The 24,626-nt window shown below is 35.8% G+C and overlaps 1 long non-coding RNA gene across 3 annotated transcripts in view; it reads right to left on the bottom strand.

Annotated features, from left to right (window-relative positions):
- Positions 1 to 1,237: 1,237 nt before the first annotated feature.
- Positions 1,238 to 24,626, bottom strand: part of LOC111933407 (uncharacterized) — a 125,643-nt gene continuing 102,254 nt past the window's right edge. The window contains exons 5-7 of one of the 3 annotated variants that reach the window (XR_015286499.1): positions 10,960 to 11,182; positions 4,943 to 5,117; positions 1,238 to 1,525 (exon numbers count right to left, since the gene is read on the bottom strand). This is a non-coding gene — a long non-coding RNA (uncharacterized LOC111933407). Of the gene's footprint in view, positions 5,118 to 10,959; positions 11,183 to 24,626 lie in introns of all 3 variants that reach the window. The other 2 variants (XR_015286498.1, XR_002866683.2) reach the window with 2 other exon arrangements.

Below are 24,626 nucleotides of genomic sequence, written 5' to 3'. Positions count from 1 at the left end.
TCTGCAGAAGAGAAATTTCTGACAACTTACCTGGCCACTGAATATGCAAAAGGAGGTTTATATAAGTAAGACGGAAAAAAACTCTTTACCAGGGTCTGTTGCAACAGGGCAAAGGACAAACAGCTTTAAACTGAGTGCAAATTTAGGTTTTATATAAGAGGAGATGCTTTAGTATGAGGCTGATGAGGCACTGAAACAAGTTGTCCAGAGAAGATGGGAACACCCCATTACTGGAAATGTTCAGTGTCAGGCTGGGTAACAGGGATGACAGGGTTGAACTGGGTGATCTTTAAAGGTCTCTTCCATCCCAAACCATTCTATGATTGTGTTATTCTAAGTACCTAAGTTTGTAATTTAGTTATGAAGGCAATCCATCATGGGCATATGATGCATCTTGGTCCATGAAACAGGATTGTTAGAGAGATTAAAGCAGTGCTGCTTGGGAAAGATGAGAGGTGAATCTGAATTAGTGGGCTTGGTGAACATGCCTCAAAAGTCCATTTAATCTGTATTAATATATTTGCACAATGTGTAAGGTGCTAAAAGCAAAAAAACCCAAAGCTTAATTTATCTGAACTGCATAGAATTTAGCTGAGGATTGTAGTAAAAAACAGACTAAGAATAGATGCATCTTCTATTCACTACACTAAAAAATATGTATCTTTTCCTTAATATAACATTTATACAATTCTGACTTCTATAGACAGAAGAAAGTAAACATTAATAGTAATAACAATAAAAATGTCAACAACAGCTGACATTTCTGGCCTGTCTAATCAATATCTAACAATTAACCATATGCTCTAGTCTTTTGAAAAAGCTTGGAGGCAATAGATTGTAAAATTTTCAATGCTGCCCTTCATAATATTCTAGCCAATTATTAAAGATTCTAATTTCTTATACTTCAAAGTAAAACAAAATATGGTAAAATATTTATAAAATTAAAAACTCCACAGAGTTTGATAGAGCCTGTTTGGAGCATTCAAAGCCTTCATGGAAATAATGAAGTTATTTCTAGAATGCACTATTGCCTTCTCTGGCATATGCCACTATGAGACAGAGCAAGACTCCATTTTGCTTTCAAATAAATTATGGCTAATCATGTTACTTGGAAAAATCAGAAAAAAATCTTAATGCTGAAATTTGTTAATAATGCACAGGGAGAGGGATTGTTAATAACCCAAAGAACAAATTTTAATTTCACAAAAAATGAATCATCTGAGTCCTGTGTTTTGTATATAGTCTGTTTTATTTGAATACTCATGAATAGAAATTATTAAACAACTTTGTAAACTTAACATCAAAAACTGTTCACATCCCTGATAGTTCTATTGAAAGCATAATGCATGCTACTGACACAATCTTGCATATATAAACTGATTGCATGCATTTGCATTTGTCTGGGTTGTTAAAGATGATTTCAAACTACAATACAAATTGATTTTAGGCACTGTTCTGTGTGCTTCAGTTTCAGGAGAGATCTTGATTTTTGTTAGCACATGTTAGCAGATTCTTGGAAGGTAGCCTATTGCAAGTTAAAAGGGAAAAAAAAGAAAGGTGGTTAGGGAAAGCTCAGCTTTACTGGAAACACACAGATGAAAGAGGTCTTCTGTTTTGAAAATACAGAGTATTTTCTGGGAGCAATGAATAGCCCTCTGAGAAAACATTTTTGAGAGTGCAAAAAGGTTTAATTTTTTTTATTATTATTGTTATGACATTAACCAAACAAGATTTAAACACTGGAAGTAGGTTAACAGGATTAACATTTAGTTTTAGGTGATTAACAGCCTATTTGCAGAGCGGTCTTATTTCTGGTATGTGAGAAAAAAATGAAAGTATGATGAAGTCATGCATGAAACTGTTTCTCCTTGAGGAACTGATTTTTCATTAACTATTTAAATAGCAAGTGATGATTAAAATACAGCACAATTCATTCAAAATTCCCATTTATTTGGTTCCATTAGATTTATATTCAGAAATTAAATTGGTTGCAGAGATCAGCATGGTTATCCCAGTGTCTGGCACCAGATAAAATCTGAGTACTGGTGAGATTTCTTTGGTTCAAATTCAAAACTGAAATGAATGAGTGCTGCTTGCCAAAACTTTGTTACAAGAACCATAAATCAGTCTTGCAGTTAAAGTCTGTTCAGAGCATTTGCTAGGATTTTTTTTGTGATCAATACAGATTTACACATGTAAAATATAACATCTTATGTGTAAGTAAAATACAAAATGGGAACACCAGATGAAGTAATGTAACTGTTATTAACTTTAATTGGGATAGAGAGGTACAGCATATATTGAAGATAGCAAAGGAGAAACAGCAGGAAAATAATTAGCACTATTTTAAAATAGGTGATTTTTGCCCTAGCACATTTCTATGAATTTCCTTCCCTGCAGTGCTTATGCCACTTACATCCTTACAGATCTCTTACAATGCATACCAGAGCGATATAAAAGAATTCCCAGTGGTGCACTGAAACTTTCAGTTTTGTACTTTTTTACAGACTTGAATGAAACAGAATTTTATTTTTTTCCTCATCCAGTTCTTAAAAATGTAGGTTTTAAAATGTCCCCATAATTGTTTCTAGATTATCTGTATCTTCATTGTTTTTTTTAAATAAAATTTTGTCTACACTGGTTTTTACCATTGAGTATGAGATACTGTCCGTTTAATAAAAAATAACCTATCTGTTAAAATGGTCCCAAAAAATTGTATGCCATTTTTTTCCCAAGAACTACATTTTAATTGTCTTGAATATCTGTGAATGTCTTGAACTATAAATGAACAAAAGCCAGATAGAACTGTCAAATACTCACAGTTTCAGCACTTTTTTAGAACCTGTTTTTGCTCTGCTTCCCAGACATTTTATTAAAGAGCTATAGCAATACAAAGAGCAGCAATTAGTGGAACTGAGGATATCTTTTAATTTCCACACAAAACTAGCTTTACAAATGGGAAAATAGAAGATTGAAGCTGATTGAAATGGTTGAAATAAGTGATTTGTGACTGAAGCTGGTCAAACTTTTATTACATCCATAAAATGCATGTAAATCCATGCACCAAAGTGCAGGTTAAGAACCTTGATAACTAACATGTTTTCTAATAATGAACTAGATGGGTTCATTATAGACTAGTTAGGCAGTATCTGGAGAAAGTGTCACATCACCATTAGCAATTTCTGTGAATTTACAGAAATTAAATTCAGGAGATTAAAAAAGGAAAGAAAGGATGGGATGGATGTGCCCACTTTTGACAGCTTTCCTAAGTAGATAGATGTCATGCAAGAATGTCTGCACCGAGTGTGAGAACAATTGATGTCACCTGTGTTTATCTTCTATCACAAAAAGGAAAAATTGTAGACAGTAGGAAATATTTAGAAAGTCTGACCTAGTATTCCTTGTAGCATTATAATATATAAATTTTTGATTTTATCTTCTGGTTATGCCCAAGATGTCCTTCTTTTCTTCAGTATGACATTTATGCACAAACATGGAACATCCTGTATCTATCTTTTCTATCCCTTCATGTGTGCAAGGATATGATTTGCACTTTAAAATCCATTTTGACTATTTCTTATATGATTACACTCTAGATATTTGTCTATAATATGTTTATTATTTGTTCTTATATTGCTAAAAAAATATAGGTTTGCAATTCTAATGCTATTCACTATCTTTCAAAGGTAGACATGTTAGGATAGATTGCAGTTTAAGTTGTACCTAAATAAAACACTGTATTTTGTTGAGTACCCTGAGAGTACCCAGCTTTCTTATTATTTGTCTTCGAAGTTTTCAGTACCTAAATTTAGGCACCTTTACATATTCATACATGCCTTCCTTGAGTTACATGTAATCTAATTTTCTTGTCAGAAATCACCTGAATGTTGTTGGAAGTCTGTTGCATTTGTTGCTGGAAAGCATTTCAGTTCCCTTTGAATTTTCACTATTGTCATTGAATCTGTCCTAGAGCTTGCACTCAGGTGTTATGAGCATATGGCAAGGGTTTCCATGTTTAGTTCTCTTCCATTTCCTGTCTTTTTTTACTTCTTCATTTAAAAATGTTGCTCAGACAGATTCTTTCCACTATACATGAACATTTCATCCAAAATGTCAGACATCTAAAACTGGTCAAGTGATGAGTCCCTGCAAACCTTTCTGTTTTTAGTATCCATAAGAGTTTTCTATGATGACTCATTCATATGTAAATATCCACGCTGGAAATGGTCTAGGTCAAATGTGATCAATAGCCCTCTTACCTTCTGGAGAGAAATGCAGAGATGGCTATGAAAAAGGAGACTGCTAAACCAAACATTCCAGTTCCCCACATTTGGAGTGACACTTGCTTTGTCTGCACAATTCATTCATCCAACACTTTCTGGTTTTGTTTATTTTTTGTTTTAATTTTATTTCTGAAAATGTATGTGCCCATGACAATAGGAAATCAGAAGGAAAGAAGATCAAGTACCTGTTTCAGGAAAGTATATTTATTTTTTGTCTTATATATTATGAATGCTTTATAAAATTCAAACAAATGCTTTAGTAGTCTGTGACCTTCATAGAACTTTCAGGAGATTTTTAGCCCCTTGCTGCCTCCAGGATCTTGAACTCCAACATTTCATGGGTCCATGTGACCTGATGAGACGCATCCTCAGGTCCTGAGGCAACTGACAGATGAAGTGGCTAAGCCACTATACATCATATTTGGGAAATCATGTTAGCCTTGTAAAGTTCCTACTGACAGGAAAAAAAGAAATATAACACCTATTTTTACAAAGAATTCCTCCTGGAACATGGGCTAAGTCACATAGAGAATAAAGAACTTGGTGGTGACAGCCCACATGGCCCCATTAAGAGGAAATTGTACCTGACAAAACTGGTGACCTTTTATGACAGGGTAACAGTATTGGTAGATAAGGGAAGAGCAACAAATGACATTTACCTGGACTTGTGCCAAGCATCTGACATTGTCTCACATGACATCCTTGCCTCTAAGCTGGAGAGACAATGGTTTTGGTGTGTGAACCCCTTGGTGGATAAAAAATTGGCTGGATGGTGACACTCATGGTTTCCGGCTAGATGCCCAAGTGCAGACCAGTCAGGAGTAGCGTTCAGCACTAATAAAGGGACATTTACAAGAAAAAGTAAATTATCTCTATTATTTTGAAGAAAAAAATAAGCGTTTACTTCCAGGAAATGGTTCTGCAGGATTACTGTGGACTAACTTTGCAAAAGATAGAGGAACATTAAGTCCCAATATCTTCAAAGAGGGGCAGAATAAATTCATGGAAGAAAAACTCAGTGAGGACTATGTAATTCATAGAGAGCTGCAGATGACCAGAAGCTCTGAACTGAGAATGGTCACAGATCACAAAAAGAAGTATCACTAACCACGCTCTGTGCTGATACTTTTTCTGAGCCATCTCCTTCATTTGCAGTTAAAAACAGAGAACTTTCACTAGCTGGATGGCTGTTCATGTCAATGAGACTTTTCTATTTCTCTTGGTTTTAATACTCCTTTGTGTTCAACACTTAATTTTTGGAAGCTGTAGAAACTCTGTTAAACATCTAAATCAGATCTTAGCCCAGCACTACAATTAGATTTTCATTTTGGGAGCCAGGAAGCAATTTTTTTCTCCATTGTATTTGGACTATATCATAGTCTATCTGACATATAACTGAATAATATAATTTCAACAAAGATCTATCTAAAAATAGGATGGGAGAAATAAGGTTGTAATTAGAAAAAGAACTTCATTAAAAAAAGTGTTTAATTAATTTTCCAATTAGCCTTACCTTTAAAACATTCACCGATTCAAGTCTGAAGAAAGTAAAAACAATATTGTTTATTTAAAATCTAAGCTCATGCTTGAATAAATACTTTCTTGGAGGGGCATATTTTTTTCTAATAACCTTTCTTTTTTTAGAAGTGAAGAGGCAAATATTCAGTATTTCATTCAGCCCCTTAGTTTTTCCAGTTTAACTTACTTTACCTAATGTACTACATGAAGCATAGCAGAAAAATGTAAGTAGTATTAGGAGTATTCTTAAAGCTACTCACCATTATCTATAATTTAGAGGCATTATCAGTTGATTGTAGAAAATTGACATGTTTGTTGTTATGTGTCACTGTTTATAGCCCAGATTTACAGCTGTGACTAGCCTGCTATGGGAATCAGAACAAAATATAGTCATTGATTTCCCAGAGGTCACAGAACATGTCCATTAATGAGTATTTTTGGGATGTAAGCTAAAGTATTGAAAAGAAGAAAATAAAGTATATCCTTGCCTGAAGACAAAGCCTTGCTCTTACAATGAGCTCTGGATGCAGCCCAAACACTGTGTAAATTGGTACATATGTCTCTATCACATCATTTTGGACAGATTGCAGTTTGTGCCTACCCCTGTGCTTGTGTTGAACTCCAAGCGTGTCCATGTGGCTTTGCATCTGTATACAAACCTGTTCTAGAAGTCCACTCTTTTCTGCTTGTCACAGATCAAATACAGATTTTTATTCCTTACACTGAATGTGCAAAACTCCTTATTTTAACTTGTAGCATATTCATTAAAAGCTCAAAAAGAAAATAATATCAAATATTCTTCAATTCAAACCACATATCAGATAGTTTCACTCAATGCTAAGATGGTCATTGAGACCCCTGGCTTATAGGAGATATTTCTCAGTAATGTCCTGAGCCACTTGTAGCTGCTGTAATAAGCAGTCTATGCCTTTTCTGCTAGACTGAAGTTTCACTATAAGTAATATTACAGCACTTCTTAGAAAAGGCTGTCAGATATGTACTGAAGTTTAACATGAGAAACAAACATAGCATCACTTAAGGAAATTCATCACTCTCAGTATATGCATTAATTTAAAAGCCATGTTTATAGTGTACTGAGAATCTTGCTTGAACAAGGTCCAGAGGTTGCTAGTCATGTTAAAAAGCAAAAATGATTCAGATAAATGAGACCAAAATTTCTTGATTATGTAACTTTATATTTGCTTTTGTGATTCCATTCTTCACAAGCAAGCCATACACATGCAGAATGTTTGGCAAATTCATACTTTCTTTGAGTGCATTTATTTTTCATAGAATGGTAGTATCATAGAAGAGTTTAAGTTCAAATGGACTTTCAAAAGGTCAGCTAGTCCAACCCCCTGCAATGCATAGGGATGTCTTCAGCAACATCAGGCTACTCAGAGCCACATCCAACCTTAATGCTGATGTTTTCTACCACCTCTATGAGTAACCTGTTCAAGTGCCTTACCATCACCATTGTAAAAATTTCTTCCATATATCTTGCCTGAATTTGCTCTTTTTCAATTTAAAACCATTATTTCTCTTGTCCTGTTACTATACGCCCTTGCAAAAGTCTCTGTTCATGTTCCTTGTAAGCTCCCTTCATGTGGAAAGCCACAATTAGGTCACTACAAAGTCTACAGAGACTATAAAGTCTCTTCTGGACAATCCTGATTCTCCCAGCCTTTCCTCATAGGAGAGGTGTTCCATCCCTCTGAACATTTTGGTGTCCTCCTCTGGACTCACTCCAACAGGTCCATGTCCTTCCTGTGCTGGGACCCCAGAGCTGGATGCAGCAATGGGGCCCCACAAGAGAGGAGAAGAGAGGTGGAATCCCCTCCCTTGCCCCACTGCCTTACACAGTTTTCGATGCAACCCAGGATACAGCTGGTTTTTGGGCTGCAAGTTCACACTGCTGGGTTATGTCCAGCCTCTCCCCCACCAGAACCCCCAAGGCCTTCATTGCAGGGCTGGTTTTAACCCATTCATTCCCCAGCCTGCAGTGATACTGAGGGTTGCTCTGACCCAGGTGCAGCAAATTATACTTGGCCTCATTAAATCTCATGAGGTTCCCATGGACCCACTTCTTGAGCTTGTTCAGGTTCATCTGGATGACATCCTGTTCCTCAGATGTGTCAACTGCACAACTCAGCTTGGTGTCATGTACAAACTTGCTAAAAGTGTAATCAATCCCGCTAGATGTGATTGATGAAGTATTGAACTGGTCCCAGTGCTGGCCCTTGAGGAACATCACTTGTCATTAATTTCCACCTGGACCTTGAGCTGCTCATCAGTACCCTTTGGATGGGACCATTCAAGCAATGGAACCACAAAACCTAACACAATTTCAAACCTTGACTATTAAGAGAATAGTAATAATTCCCTCCTTAAATAACTTGTGCAAGCTCGAGATCCTTGCCAGAAGTAATCATTTGTATACTTCATAATTCTGACATTTTTCTAAGTCTTTTTCATTCTCTCTTCCCTTGGCTTTAATAGTACTATTGAAACGTGTAACTAATATTCAGATATCTGATACTAAGAACACTCTTGAAAATCAAAATTATTAATATTTTTCTACCATGCACCATAGATCCCATTTCATCTCTATCTTCTTTGGAAGCTGCATGAGAAGTTTTGAAAAAAAATAAGTGGCAAAAGAAAATCTTGATTATGATAAAGAAAGTTTCATTGAGTTAAACTTCAGTATGTGTCCAATTTATATGGCTTGATAGCTTCTTCCAGGTACACCCGAGATTTATAATATGTTTTATTAAAAAAGAGCAGAAGTAGGTGTGATTCCCTCCTCAGAAACTGCCTCTTAATATTTCTGTTACATTTGTCACAATTCATGTCTTTTGATGCAAGGGGAATATAAAAAGGAGACAGCCATAAATTTGGTTGTAAATTATTGAGTCTTGAACACTAATGAATATTTGACTCATGCAGGATGTTAGCTGCAGACATACAGCAGTGTAAACATTTTCTAAATAGCAGCCCAGCTCAGTTTTACTGCTTATTGGAGATCATAGGCAAATATTGAAGCTGTCATAGTTCGTAATTCTTAAAACAAAACAACAAAAGCAGACCTAAAGTGGTTTGCACATTGACTGACACCTGTCACCTCCTTTCTAAATTTAATATTTTGATGTCATTTTGCAGTTGCTAAGTCCAACATATGTACTTCTTATTGACATTGATGGTTTTATTGCAACATTATAATTTTGTCCTCTGTTTTATTTCTCAGTAGCTTGTTTCAGAAAAGAATTATTTTTCATTTAAAGTCACTCATGACCATCTCTTCTATTTAGCCTTTTCCCCTCTGTGTTAACAGCACAAGTCAGAGAAAAACTGAATATACCAAAGGAAGTAAGCACAGTAGTTTGAAAGAAGGGTCTGGGGTGAATTAAGACTGTTCAAGAAGCTCACTCAATAATTTTCTGCTGATCAATTTTCTGTGATAGCAGGACCCCAATCTTGGTTTGTGCTTAAATGTAGTACAGGAGCAGTAGCAACAATAATATGACAATCATGCTAGTATTACTTGCCATGGCATTGTATTTCCTAGTGTACATGATTTAAGAATCACATATGGAAGAAAAGAAATTCATCTAATGTTATTCCCTTAACACGAGATGATAACCTACAGGCAAATTGCTGGAGACAAAATCCATTCAATGCAAATAAAGATGCATACACAATGAGAATTTAGCCTGATATATAGGCTGTAGGATTTTTTCATTAGTTCATGTTTTGAGTTAGAGGATACCTTTTGAAGAACACACTATTTCAAGTAAAATATTTATAACATTGGAAAACCTATCACAAACCATATTAAATTTTTTTTAAGTAAAATTATTCTCATGTTCATTCCTTGGCTCATGTTTAAAGTTATTTGGCTTTAGTTTTCTGTCATTCGATGCCATAAAATTGTTTGCTATCGAAGAACGCAAAATTTATAATAAAAGGATTAATAGGGAAAAATATAATTTTATGAGTTCACTTGGTCTATCCATGTACAATCATAATAGCATTATTTTCTTCAGCATTTTCTTACCCCATAAAACACAAGCTAATTATAAAAAGAAAACTTACAGTTCTTCTTACAGATAATATAAAGACTTCATAAGCAAAATTTTTTGTATACTTTTTTTTATTTACTTCAAAGTAATAAAAGTTTTCTGTTAATCCTTAAGATAACCTATTACAAAACAATACATCTTCCACAAATTTATTAGAATGATGTCATTCCATAAGCATCTCAGTTTGAGGCTTTATGTCAAGAGTGGAAACTACTGCATCAAAAATATTTCAAGAACTCTTCTGTGAAGCTTCATTATGCAGAATTTTCGTAAAGTAATTCCAAGTGAAATCCTCATTCCTAACAACACTGGATTTTAGAGAAAGCATGATGTGGTGGCTTTGAGAATAGTGTTGACCTATTTCATAACTATTTTAGTTTTTATTAAATGTTCTAACAGACACAGTATCTGTCAAGAGTACTTCATTTAAAATATATTATGCTGAATATATCCAGTTGTACCAATATGGTCATATTTAGGCATTTAGATGATTCGATAAAATACTATTCACTTGATAAAATTAAGCCTTACTTTAGTTTATTAAAACTATCCCATTTATACTATTTTCTTTCAGTATTAAGTATTTTATGTCAGTTATTTAACAATTAAAGGAAGTAAAAAAAATCATTTAAGAAAATGTTAGGTTTCAGGCTAGAATTCACATGAGTTTAATAGTAATTATCAATAATGAATCACTACTCAAAACTTTCAGAAAAGCTGTATAACAAATTTTAAAAAGATAGTTCCAAGTATTAAGATCTCAGGAATTCAAGTATTAACTCAAATTCTTCAAAGACATCCTGAATGCTTGTTCAGGTCTCAGAACACTGAAGTTATTAAGTGTTTTGACAGCAATTTAAATGGATGTCAGAGAAAACTCTATCTGTCAATTTACGACTCATCTCAAAAAATATTAGCGCTGTATTTTAAACTAAAAATATTAGTTGAACAAGAGAAACCACAAAGCTATAGGAAGAGAAAAGATTAAAGTCCTTGTACTAACTGAATACTCATGAACTCATATTACCCAAGACACTGCTACATGCTTCCAAAGTCAGTAAAAGCAAAACAATCACCTCCAAACTGGATGAAAAAAAGGAAGATGAGATGGAGGAAATATCACGTCGTAACTCAAAATCTGGTGATTGAATTGTGTGAGGAAAACTCACTAGCCAGGCAGCTGAGAGATTTCTCAATGTCACCAGAAGCACCAGCTCTCCAAATCCAGAATGTCTTCCTGAGCAATGCACAGTCTCCAATGGTTCAGAGGATGGTGGGAACAGGAGCGAACAGTGGGCCCTGAGGAATGGAACTAATTACCAACAGAATAAACAGACCAAATTAAACAGTGAATAAGTTACCTTCTCGACCATCTGCTGCCATCATTCTTAAACAGCAAATGAATACAAGAATAAAATACTTGGCAAAAAACCAGCCTGTAGATGCAACAGATGAATATTGCTATACACCTATGTAATTGCTGCAGGACAGGATTTTTCAGGCACTGGTTTGTGTCTTGTTTTATTTATGTTTTTTCCTTTTACTTAAAAGCAATAAGGAAAAAAAAATCAACTGTAATTTTACATTAATTAGGTATCTAGTTCTTAAAAAATGTAGCAACAAAACATTCCAGCTGCCCCACCTATTTTAAAATTAGCGATACACATGCACATGACTGATATATAAAGCTGGAGGCTTCTAGATATTGGTATAATGAAAACCTGCAGTTATAGGCAATAAATTATTTCAATGATTTTGTTTCCCCATTATTTTTTAAGCACTGTAACTGATACAGAAACCTGAATACAGTGAAGCTAAAATTAATGGGGATTCAAAAGCTGAAAAAACAGTCAGTACCTAACACAAAATTGCTGTTTTTTATAGATTTTTTTAATAGTTTAGTGACTAAAGATCTTCTTGGTTAGCATAGGTTTTGTCTTCTCTTGGTTTTGGATCCTCTTCCAGCACTCAGGGTCAAAATTCTGTTCAACTCCTATCCTGTTCTGAATTTCTCCAAAGATTTTTGTATCTACACTCCTGGTTCCTATGGAAACTCTAAAATATTACACAAAGTTGCTGCAGAAGTCATTCTTCAGAGCACAATTAGAAACAAAGTAAAAGCTCCTCAAATTTGCTTATTCTTGGCAAGAAAAAGGAAAAAAATTGAGTTGAACCTGAATATTATTCAAAAAAACCCCAGTGAATATCAGACCATTATTTTAGATAACTGGTTTCACAAAACTTTATATAACTCTCCTACCCACCAATCACTCCTCCCCCTCTTATTTCTGAATTCTTAATAGGAAAATATCTAATTCATCACCATGACATTAGATTCATCATCACATTTTCTATGAAGTATTCATTCTTTTTTTTTTGCTACATTGCACAGACAATGGTAAAGTTATTACTGTATCAGCAACACCTAAATGTAGACTATAATTGTTGAAATAACACAGCTTTACATCCATAACATGATGCCAGAGTTTTATCAGTTCAAATAAACATTTAAGAATGACCACAGAATTCTCCAAGTGGACCCCACTGTAAACATAAGAAAAATTTTGTCTAAACTGGAAAGAAGTATCTTATCTTCCACTATCCTCTTCCTGAAGGATTAAATTTTCAGATCTTTCAAAGCCCATACTGGCTCACATCTTCATTAAAAAGCTAAGATTTATCACATTTTCATGACATCAGTTTTTGCTACTCTTTAGATAACATAATAGTCTTGGTGTGATAATTATTCTATTGTGAAGAAATATTAGCACCAATTAGATCTGTGATAAATATTAAAATTCATTTTTAAAGTAAGAACAATGAAGAGAAAATTTTCATTTCCATCCTCATTGTCCAAATTTTAGTTTTGATTCAGTGGAGAGCTGGATCCAATACAGCAAGGAAAACAAAATGAAATCAAAATGCTTGATATGGAAGTACTATGATACCAAGGGCTATAGAAAGTTACAAAATAGGTAGTGAACAGTGGAAAATTGAGTTCTGATCTTCTTTTGAATTCTACAACAGTGAATTGGTAATGTCATGAGTAATTTCTGTCACTGTAATGAGTTACCTCTCTGTTTCTTACTTTCTAAGTGTTGCTACTTTCTAAAATGTTCTTGCAAAGATCTGAGAAAATATGAAGATGCATGCTTTAAAAGAATGAAAATCTTGGGAAAAGGAAAAGTAGAGACTGTTTTCCTTTTTGAGAAGTATGTATAAATAAGGTGTACAGTAACACCATGCATACAGGCCATACTAAAAAATACATCATCATATATTGTCTCTACTACTTGGAAATGTTTTCTATACCATGTAGGAGAGTGTTGGGCCATCAAAGTGGAACATTCTAGTTACATTTTTATTGATATGCTTCAGCACTGTAGTTTCTCCACTGAGACTGAATTTTTTAGGAAGGTGGGGAAAGGAATAATAGTAAATTGACATTTTATGGGGACAATAAAGCTGATATTTAAGAGGAGTAGTTCAGGACACCATTTTCCCTGCTTACCTTTTCCTCGTTGTGACATATTACCATTGCGACATTTCATGTAGTGCTTGTCCAAAGCAATTCAGCTTCAACAGCATTGCAGAAAAATACCAGTGTGAACTGGAAAATCATCTACTGTCAATAATTGTCAACAAGTTGGCACTTGTTTAAAAAAGACCTTCAAATATTTCCATTGACACTATTGTTTTCACTCTCATGAGGTTTTATTGAAAATATGAAAAGGCATTGAAAATATGGAAATGGCTTTCTAGCTTTGATGCTGTTTTCATTCCCATTGTTGACCTGATGAACTGGCCTCATCTCATGGCTTGCTTCTCTTTATCAATAGTTACATTTCTTTCAAGAATATTGATCAAATGTGTGTGTGTTAATATAAGCCTGGATTTCCTTGTGATTCCAGTGGGAGTAGGCCTTAACACACAAACGAGATATTGACTCTTAAGTACAAAGTACATACTCTGCTTTTTAAGTAGCAGAGATTTTTTTCCAGTGAACTTCCCCTTGTTATAAATCTGCTAGCAATTTTCCAAGTCAGAGCCAAGAATTTTGAGTGGAGAGAATTTTATTACGAAGATAGCTAATGAAGTGAGATTCCATTTGACCAAGTTGCACTTCTGGTTGCACTTCTAAAATTTAGGTGGAAATTTGTCATTTTGTGGGTAAATTAAGAAACAATGATTCAGTTGCTTTGAGAAAAGAAAAGTAATTGAGATAAGATGGCAGAATTGATATTACAGTGTTAAGCAATGTTTTATACATTAGTTTCAAAAAGCATTTTAGCTTGTTAAGGGCATGTATTTTATGTTAAATATCCCTTTTACCAGTTTTTCTCCATCTGATGTTTCTCCAAAGCATCTTGCAAATGAAGCACAAGGAAGCTCTGGGGATAAGAAAACCAATCCAAAATATTTTTTTTTCTTTTTTCTGAAAGTGCTCAAATATTGAATCTATTAAGAATTAATTATTTGAAAAGGGAATTCTGTGCTTTTGCATAAGCTTCTCTTCCTGTCTATAGTCCTGCATTTTACCTCATCCACTAATCTTTACAAGGTGTGAACGTTTTTTTCCTCTGGAGGAAACCAAAATGAAGATAATATTTCAGACTGCATTGAGTTTGTGTGGCAGGGTTGGGGTTGGAGGGAGAGCAGGATATGGGGTGCCTTCTGTGAGAAGCCTCCCCCGTGTCTGACGGAGAAAATGCCAGCTGACTCCAAGAGAGAAGCAACTCTGGTCAAGGCCAAGCACATCAGTGATACTGGTGGTGTCTCTGGGATAACGTGTTTAAGACAGGAATAAAAGTTTCTGGACAGCAGCTGCTGGAAAGAGGAGTGAGGATATGTAGGAAACAACCCTGCAGACACCAAGGTCAGGGAAGAAGAAGGGGGAGGAGGTGCTCCTGGTAGCAGGGCAGAGATTCCTCTGCAGCCCATGGTGAAGGCCATGGTGAGGCAGCTGTGACCCTGAAGCCCATGGAGGTCAGTGATGCAGCAGAGGTACACCTGCAGTCTTCAGAGGACCCCAGACCAGAACAAGAGGATGCATCCAAAAAAGGAGGAAAGCCCCCACTGGAGCAGGTTCCTACCAGGCCCTGCAGACCCATGGAGAGTATAGCCCATGCTGGAGCAGGCTGGCTGGTAGGACTTGTGAACCTGAGAGGGACCTATGCTGGAGCAGTGTGTTTCGGAAGGACTGCAGCCCATGGGAAAGACCTATGCTACAGCAACCTGTGAAAAACTCTCTCCCAGAGGGGGGACCCCATGCTGGAACAGGGCAAGAGTATGAAGAGAAGGGTGCCACAGACGATATGTGATGAACTGATCTCAACTCCCATTCTCCATCCCCCTGCACCCCTGGAGGGGACAAGGTAGAGAAATTGAGAATGAAGTTGAGGCTGGAGAGAATGGAGGGATGAGAGAGAGGTGTTTCAAAGTTTGATTTTACTTCTTATCACCCTCAGATGTCATTGCTAATAAATAACACTTATTTTCCTGAGATTAGTCTGTTTGGCATGTGATGGTAATGGGTGAGTGATGTGCCCCTGTTCTTATCTCAGCCCAGGAGCTTTTGGTTGTATTTTCTCTTCTATTCCATGCTTAGGAAGCGAGGGATGTAACAGCAGCTTAGGTGGGCACTTGACATCCAGATGGGGTCAACTCACCACACAGATCAAGTGCAGAAGTGGTTGGAAGAACACGTACCATCCTAGGAGATGTTGAATGTTACTTCTTTGTGCTGAGTTAATGAACAAGAAAAATTTGTAGTACCATTATGTTACTGCAGTCAGAGTAGACTGCTATTTTTATAGCCATTCTTTTAGAACATTTTCTTCTGAGAAGCATAAAAAATCCATTTTAATCATGATCATAAATACATACTCATGTTTATAAGCAATTTTAATTCTATTTTTAGATGTATGCAAAAAAGAAAAAGACAGTTTAAAATCTCAATCTCTTAGGCCCTCTGAGTTATAGTTCTTTCACTTATACAAGCATACATCTGTAGCGAATGTATTTAATTTTCATTACTACTGATTATTTAAAGCTTAGTTATGGGCAAAATGTTTGTAACACCTGCATTGCTTTCAGGTATTTTAAGAGGCATAAGTTTTATTGCTTCAGTTAAGTCTGTAATGCTATTAATGAGAAAAACTTAAATTGCAACGTACATTGCATGCAAATGTTGGATGAACCTGTGGTGTTTCTTAGAATTGATATGTTATGCTAAAAAAAATCTGAATTTGGACTTGATAATTCTCCCAGATAAATCAAGAGAAACAAACTGAAAAACATTCCATTTTTAAATAAATCTGAAATAATTCTTTTGTTTCAAAGCAGTTTTTGTTTCAAATATCAGCATACTGGCCCTTCTGTACTTTTTATCGCCCAACAATTGTTATTTCACTCACATACATTTTTAAAGAACTAGAAAAATCTATTCTTGTTTATACCATAATTGCCTTCTTGTTATTGAACAGCTTTGCCTCATTATGTGAACATTACATAAGCATAAATTCTTTGCTCACAATATACAGAGAATGTTTAGCTAAAAGAGAGCAATTTAGGATTAACTAAAGAAAATCGGCAGATATGCAAGTCTTTCTTTCCATGTGCCTTTCTGTTTGCTGATGGTGGGTGGCACAAGGTTTTTCTTCCTAAGTTTAATCTTTCAGATGTTATGACTTGTATTTTATCTTTGTTGCATTTGTTCTTTTTATTTTTCAAAAATAATTTTACATACCCACACATTTTGCAGTCCAGGTAATTAAATATAACATGAAATTGCTGAAAAGTGAAAATTTGAGCTAATTCACAAAACTGAAAGTCCTAGGGAAGAAGAAATACTCAAATAGAGAAATTGCCACGTAGACATGTAGGCAGGGACACAGTCAGAAAAGATAAACTTACATTAGGGTGATAACTTTGTTCTATGAGATGAAACCAGACTGAAGAATAGACATCCCTTTCAGCGAAGTGAACTCACAGCAAAGACTATAAACAAGATAAACTTCATTCCACCCAAAAGACCAATACAATGTATGCTTTCAATGAGTTCTTTTTAGAACACTTTTATAGAAATAGGACTGTTAAAATTCCATAGAAAATTATGCTTTTACAGACTATTTACTTGGGAGCTATGCATTAACAAACTCCCCAGAAGATGACAAATATACATAAATGAGTAGGAGAAAAATTAGACATGGCCATATACTTATTCAGAATGTTAAATCTACTGTCAACAAATGTATTTTAACATTATCACTGGAAAAGTATTGTCACTTAGGAAACAAAAACCCTTCAGAGTTCAGTTATATGCTATTTTTAGCAGCCAGTTCATATTTTTATAAGGACTCATCAAGTACTCACTTGCCAGTAAGTCATGTAACACTTCAGGACTGAATGAACAGCAGTGTTGCAACATACAAGCAGGCCTTCACTTCCAAATTCCTGTTTTAATGCCTTGCTGAGATCACCTTATTTGCCTTGTTTTTGATCCTCCGAGTACAGTCTGTAGTGATCCTGACAGTGCCTGGAGGAGAGTGTGATCCAGAGCACAGAGAGCCTGAGCAGCGGCAGGCAGTGCTGTGCTGCAGGGATAGCGTGCAGCACTGTGCCATGGGACAAGCTCAACCAGCTCACCCAAAAAGGACAGCCCCTGGACAGCTTCTGCTCAGCACTGGTGACTATACCTCCTGCTTAACCTTGCCTTTATATAACAGTGCTTCAAGAACTTCTTGGGATAACTTTTTTATTTTACTGTATAGATATTTTTCCTCACAAGAAAATAGTTTGAAATACCAAAAAGAGAATATCTGTTATGATGAGGGTCTGCATGGCTTGCTGCCCCTGGGTCAGAGTCCTATTTGATGCTACAGTACTTGGGACCACTAGATCTAAGGGGAAATAGAATTATCCATGCTATTCTCCTCTTCCAGCACTGAATTTAATGAAAAGCCTTTTAAATAAAACTTTAGATGGTATAAATATCTTTTTTTTTTACACAAATCACAATGGGTCAGAACCTCCTGGGGAAAAAAAGGCTCACCTAGACTTTTTTCCTTATAGTGTTTCAAAATGTAAATGCCTGTAGTCTGTCCTTTCTCTTTTCCTGCAAAATTTTGAAAGACCTGGGTCAGCAGAAGATTTTTCTGATTCAGAGTCCAGGTGAGCAATCTTGGGCTTATTTCCTTTGTAATGATGTCCTGGCAAAGCAGAGCTATTCTTATGCCAGCAATAAAGATAATTGTTTCCATTAAAATTTTCAACTAACTGATTTTTTTCTTTATAAAACCTTTTTAAATTCAAAACTGAGCCTGTGTTTGGCATGGATTATATTCACAAAATAGATAACTGGATAGTTTTATCTCACATTCATTAAGTAAGCCCTGTTCCAGGCCCATGTAAAACTGTCATAACCACGTGTTATAAAGTGCTTGTACAAATTGATAAACAAACCACAATGGCCTGGTTTCAACCCACCAGACTCCTGGAATCCAACTGATCCAACTAATTTCAAAGTTTTACCAATTTTGACTCCCTTTAGAGACAAAAAGACATTTCCATGCCTATGGAACTGCATGCCCACAGGATTCAAACCTATCATCAGATGAAGAGTTTCTGGAGTCCATTGGCTAAATTTGTTGCTGTGAAAAACACTGTCTCCTGCAAGTGAGAGAACTGGTGTTTAAACAACTTTGAAGAAGTGAGGAGGCCAGAGATGCCTTGAATAGAGAACCCAGTCCCACATCTCCACCATTCTGGATAGTGCCTTAACTATGAGCTGTCAGATGTATAAGGATTGTATATTCAACCATGATTTATAAAGTAGTTCCATTACATATTACTTCATGTACCTAAGTAGAATGGAAAGGAAGGAGAGAAACACATGAATGGGTGGGTAGGTGGAATATTTCAATGAAGAAAGGACTGCATTTCAGAACGTTTTCTTAAAAATTGCTTACAGAAATTGATAGATTGGAGAGTTTGAAATCCTCTACTTACTGATATTCTCCTGATCAATGAGAGTTCAGGTGTTAGGCAGCACCAAAAGTTGTTTCCAGTGGCTTTGGCGATTAATTTAAGTATCAGCTTGTCTATCTGAAGGTAAAAATAGTCCTTCATGTGGAATCAAAGTTGCTACTTAAGGATTTTTTAGAGTTTGACTGGCATATGTTTATTCAATAAGGGTTTTGGAAATCATAGAACTTTTAGATGAGTAGGAGATGCTACTTAAACGGTTTGAAGTCAAACCAGAAATCCAAACAAAACATGAAATTGGTCCCATTTATTCTCAAGTCTATTAATCTATATAAATTAACTCATAGTCTAGAACAGTTAATGTTAAGTATCAAGGGATGGAACCACAGCTACTATTTGGTGGTTTCATCCTAAAGCTTTTAGTATACATGCACATGACTCTTTTATACAGAACAGACTCTCTTTGGATGGAATTACCTATTCCCAGAAGGATTTCCTAGCTGAGTGAACACTGTGCCTCAGCTGTTAGCATCTGCAGAGAACAAGAGATGAATAACCATAAATGCTGCACATTGCATTGCACACCAATGATTTTAGTCATGTCTTTTTAATGCTCTCCTTCCATACACATAACTGATATTTAGATTTTTCAAATTAAATAGATACCAGATTGTAAATTTTGTATTTTTTTCTTTGAAAATTTTAGCAAACAGAAATTTTTGCTACAAATATTCACCCATGGAATTCTCACCAAAAGAAAAGGTATTCTGTTTTTGTTCCCACCACACATTCCACCTCCCAGACCATAATAACTAGGAAGCTAGCACAACATATGTGACAATTGTGACTGACTCCACCAGCCCTAAGATGGAATTTGTCTGTATAATGGTGTGGTAAGTGCTCCTGAATTAGACACACATGAAGAAATTGGTGGTGCTCAAACTATTCATGAGCAGGAAAAGGATAATCATTTTAACTGAAATATTCCTACAGCTGAAGATTTAATTTAATTTCAGGTTGATATTTAATTATTGTTACAAACAATTAAGGAAATTTGTCTGAAGGGTACCATGTGTAAGTCTATTATAGTTGATGAAAAGCATTACATGTAGAGCTGACTTTTAAGAGGTATTAGGAGCCAGAAATTTCCCTAGAGTGACCCTGAATTAATTCCATTTCAGTCTGTGTAACCAGCTTTATAACTGCTAGATGGGTCTATGTTGAGGTTAAAGAAACTTTTTTGTTTTCCAGATAAATTTTAGCTTTGTCCTGTCAGGGTCCTGTCACATCTGACTTTTAATTTGACTTCCGAAATTTCCAAGGGAAAAACAGCAGTGAATTTGTTGATTAATAAAGTACCCTTATTTCTTTGGAGGTGGAAGGAATTGTATTGAAAAACGAGTCTGATGAACCATATCAGGCTGGCTCAGCAAAAACGTTAATTGTATCAATTGTATCCTTTCTCCGGATATGTTGTAACTAATGTGTTTGTTTAGCAGATAATAGAGCAACACTTTTTAATACTGAAATCTAGAGATGGTCCCTGCTCCACAATATGTCCAACATTTTGCTGGAATTTCATGCACTGGCTTTGACAATAGGACAAGAATTTTCATACAATATCACAATATACTTAATCTATCCAATTTACTTTATGCCATCAGTTCAGATTTATTTTTGTAGAAGACACACCTGAATTTCAAGGTAAGTAATTTTTTAGAAGGATTCTGAGACTGTATGAAGAAAAACTTTGAAGTACATGAAAAGGGAGGAAAATATTTGCCTTGAGAAATTACTTCTAGAGAGGAAAACATGTCAGGGAGTCTTGTCTCCAGTCAGAGGCATTGCCATAATTATTTTTTAAGAGAATATCTATATATTTCTGATGCTATTAAACCTCAGAATTATTTTCTATGAACCTCAAAGGATAAGAAGAATAAATCCCAGCAGAAAAGCATAATTGCAGCTGAGGTTATTGACATTTTGACACACTGTCCTAGTGAGGGTCTTAGAACAGTTGCTGAAATACGTGATTTCTGAAATATCTGGAGATCTGAGTGTTGCAGTGCATTCTGGCTTATTTTTTTTTGACACCATGGATATATGTAACAAGTTATTCATACAAATGCAACATTCTATTTTTTTTACTCTTTTTATTTTAAAAATGTTTTCCTTGCTGTGCCGTATGAGTGACCTAGGTTTATATGGTAGGTCACTGTAACATTTCTGTCAGTAGCCAAAGACAATTAAATTCAAATTGTTTTGGACTTTGGTCTTTACAAGCTTGCTCTTTATCTATGTCTGCTAGAAATTGCTTTTAACTGTTCTGCTGAGCCATTCTTCCTATCAAGTAAACACCTGAAAGAGTATACTTAAAATAGTCAATAAAAGCAACTGACCTTTTTGCCTGTCTTTAAATGTAATACTTACCTCTTTTTTTTAAAAAAAAAGACACAGCTTTGATTACTTAACTTTTAAATTATATTTGCTATTAGGGAAGATTTAAGTAATTTATTTCTTCTCACAGTGTGTTATTGATCATGTGAAAAAACAAAGAAAAATGAATTTCTGGTCTTTATATAGAAGTGATCTCGAGCAAGATTGTCTATCCAATTGTAGTTTCCCAACTCTGTATTCTATAAATAAATAAGTATGCAATAGCAGATATGCCAAATATCTATATGGAGCTCCAAATATTGAAGTGTTTAACTCAATGGATTAACACTTGAAAATCAGACCATTTTGAACTTGAATAACTTAGTCACTGACAAAAAAGTTAGTGTCCTATCATTTAGAAAGGAAACAGCTTTACAGTGAGGCGACTTCCTCATTGAGATAAATAGAATTTTTCAGAAACATTTTTTTATTCCAATCTACTTTCAGTAAAAAAAAAAAAAAAAAGAGATATAATTAATTTTAATAGGGGAAAAAACCTATAGGGCAAAAAACAATCTAAAGCATCCCACTTCCTTTGTGGCACCCCAGCCACTAGTGAGTGACTACTGCATGCTTTCTTATATTTTACTATTGGATAGTCAATCATCCATCCAGAAGCTTAAAACAGATCTCTAAGATCACTCAGGTGTCTTAATAACAGAAATCCAGAAAGTAACGTAAGTTGAACCTTAGTTAATGTCCAGGTAAATAACTTGACCAGATCAGAAAATAGAGTGAATATGATAGGTTAATTCCAGTGATCTGATATCATACACCTCAGTCTAAGTACTTATCAGCCTCAAAAACAGTTCAGATTCTTCAGAACTAACCATGTAAGAGGAGGCAGGGCACCCTATTGAAGAGAAGAAACTAGAATGCTTTTTCTTTGTATATTCTCTGTGACTCTACTGACCCACCAAGTGAACAGGGGGATTGGCAAGCATGGAATTGTTAGACCCTGATATGGCTTATGTCTGAAATTAAATTTCTAAAGAAACTGAACAGCCCTTATACTGGAATGACAGGAAGGAAAGGTTAGCCCTCTGCCTCCTGGGTCTCTTCTGGTGCTGTACTAAACATCTGCTCGCAGCTTGCCTCTGAGAAAGTGTCTTGTTCCATTAAAGGCACTTTTGCAGAGCAGAATCTGATGGAAGAACACTTGAGCTTCAACATAAAAGCTACAAATGGCTATTTCAGAAGTTTGGAACTAGCTCTTAAACCTTACTCAGTTCCACCAGTGGGTAGCAAATAATTTATGTTTGCAAGGTAGCTATTTCTTCAGATTTGGGAATACTACATCAACAAACCATTTCCCTATCTGTCAACTCTACAATTTCATTTAGAAGCATACAGAGAATGGTTCTATTTTCCTTACAATGGACTATGAAAAGAGGTAAAAAAATATGTGTGAGAAAACTAGTCATAGACTGCAGATTTCTACATGAGTTACTTCACAACCTTCAAGTGTGGTATACACTGATCCATAGATTGCAAACTACTGAATTTGATTTATAATAAATCAATATTGAATTCCTTATCTTTGTAAGTATATAAAAACCCCTGAATTAAGAACTTAGATTATTAAATGTGTAGGAAATGCTGTAGAAAATTGTTCAGATCTGAAGACTTTAAAATAATGATAAACAGAAATTGATAGTCAAAAGTAACCAGAACAGAGAAGAAGGTTTATTTCAGGCGAGAGATCTCTGCAGCTGAAGTCACTGTAGAGAACCCACATAAGTCAAAAATGTAAATTTCATTAATATTATTTAGCTCATTAATCGAGTTTCAATTTAGATGTAATACTCATATAACTCAAACCAAGCAAAGATTAGGCATCCTGAAGTTATTATGGTACCTTACCAACAGAAGCAATTTGCCTCAAACTAGAAAGAACTTTTTAGATATATCTTTGCTATTCTTTTTCATTTAAATTATCTGGTTTATAGTATTATTACCCCAGAGAACTGTTGTAAAGATGCATGCTGCCCTGAAGCTTACAAAGGCTAGCCAGATAACTGAATTTTGCCATTGGTCAAAACATATGTAATATTGCATCCCTAAATTCTGACAGCAATAAAGCAGTGTCCCTGTGAGTACCCACTAATCTGTAAGCTATCTACACACATTTCAGTTTTTCAACACTGTACAGATGTCACACAATCACAGAATCAAAGAATCCTTTAGGATGGAAAAGATCTCCAAGATCATTAATTCCAGTCTTTGACCAAACACCACCATAACTGGTCCATAGCATAAGGTGTCATGTCCTGCTGTTTCTTGAACACCTCCAGGGATGTAATTCCACCTCCCTGAGTGCTCCATTCCAACATTTAACATTTCTTTCCCAGAAGAATTCCCCTGATGTCCAACATGAACCTCTCCTGGTGCATTTTGACACTGTTTCCTATGGTCTTGTTTCTTGTTGCCTGGGAGAAGACACTGACCCCCACTTTGCTACAACTCTTTTCAGGTACTTGTAGAGGGTGTTAATGTCACCCTGAGCCTCCTTTTCTCCAGGATAAACAAGCCCAGCTCCCTCAGGTGCTCCCCATGGGAGTTTTTATCCAGGCCCTTTACCAGCTCCATTGTCCCTCTCTGGGTACTCCAGCACCTCAGTGTCTTTCTGTGATGAGTGGCCCAGAACTGCACACAGGACTCGAGCTGTGGCCTCCCTTGTGCTGAGCACAGGGAAACAATGACTTCCCTGGTCCAGATGGCCACAGTATTTCTGATACAGACCAGGGTGTCATTGGCCTTCTTGGCCACCTGATGCACTGCTGGATCATGTTTATCTGGCTGCTAACCAACACCTTCATGTCCTTTTCTTCTAAGCCACTTTCCAGCCACTCTTCCCCTAGCCTGTAGTGCTGGAGGGGGGTTGGTGTGACCAATGTGTAGGACTCAGCTTTTGGCCTGGTTGAACCTCATACAATTAGCCTTGACCCATTGATCCAGCCTGTCCAGGTCCCTCTGCAGAGCCTTCCTACCCTGCAGGACATCAACATTTCCAGCCAACTAAATGTCATCTGCAAACTTCCTGAGAGTGCAATTGATCCCCTCTTCTAGATCAGTAAAGATATTAAACATTACTGAGCCCTGGGGAATATCACCAGTGACTGGCCACCAACTGGATGTGTCACCATTCACCATGGGTCTCCATGTCCTGCCCATCCAGCTGGTTTTAACACAATGAAAAATGCACCTGTCCAAGCCATGTTCTTCCAGCTTTTCAAGGATAACTGAATATTAGTTGTTTCAGAACATGATTTATAAAGCAATATTAACCAGGACACTGCTGCAATTTTGTATGAATTTATAA

The sequence above is a fragment of the Cyanistes caeruleus genome, chromosome 4 (genome assembly GCF_971803275.1).
Source record: "Cyanistes caeruleus chromosome 4, bCyaCae1.hap1.1, whole genome shotgun sequence".
Taxonomy (NCBI): domain Eukaryota; kingdom Metazoa; phylum Chordata; class Aves; order Passeriformes; family Paridae; genus Cyanistes; species Cyanistes caeruleus.
Note: the sequence above shows the minus strand (reverse complement) of the source record. Positions and strands in the feature narration are given on the sequence as shown.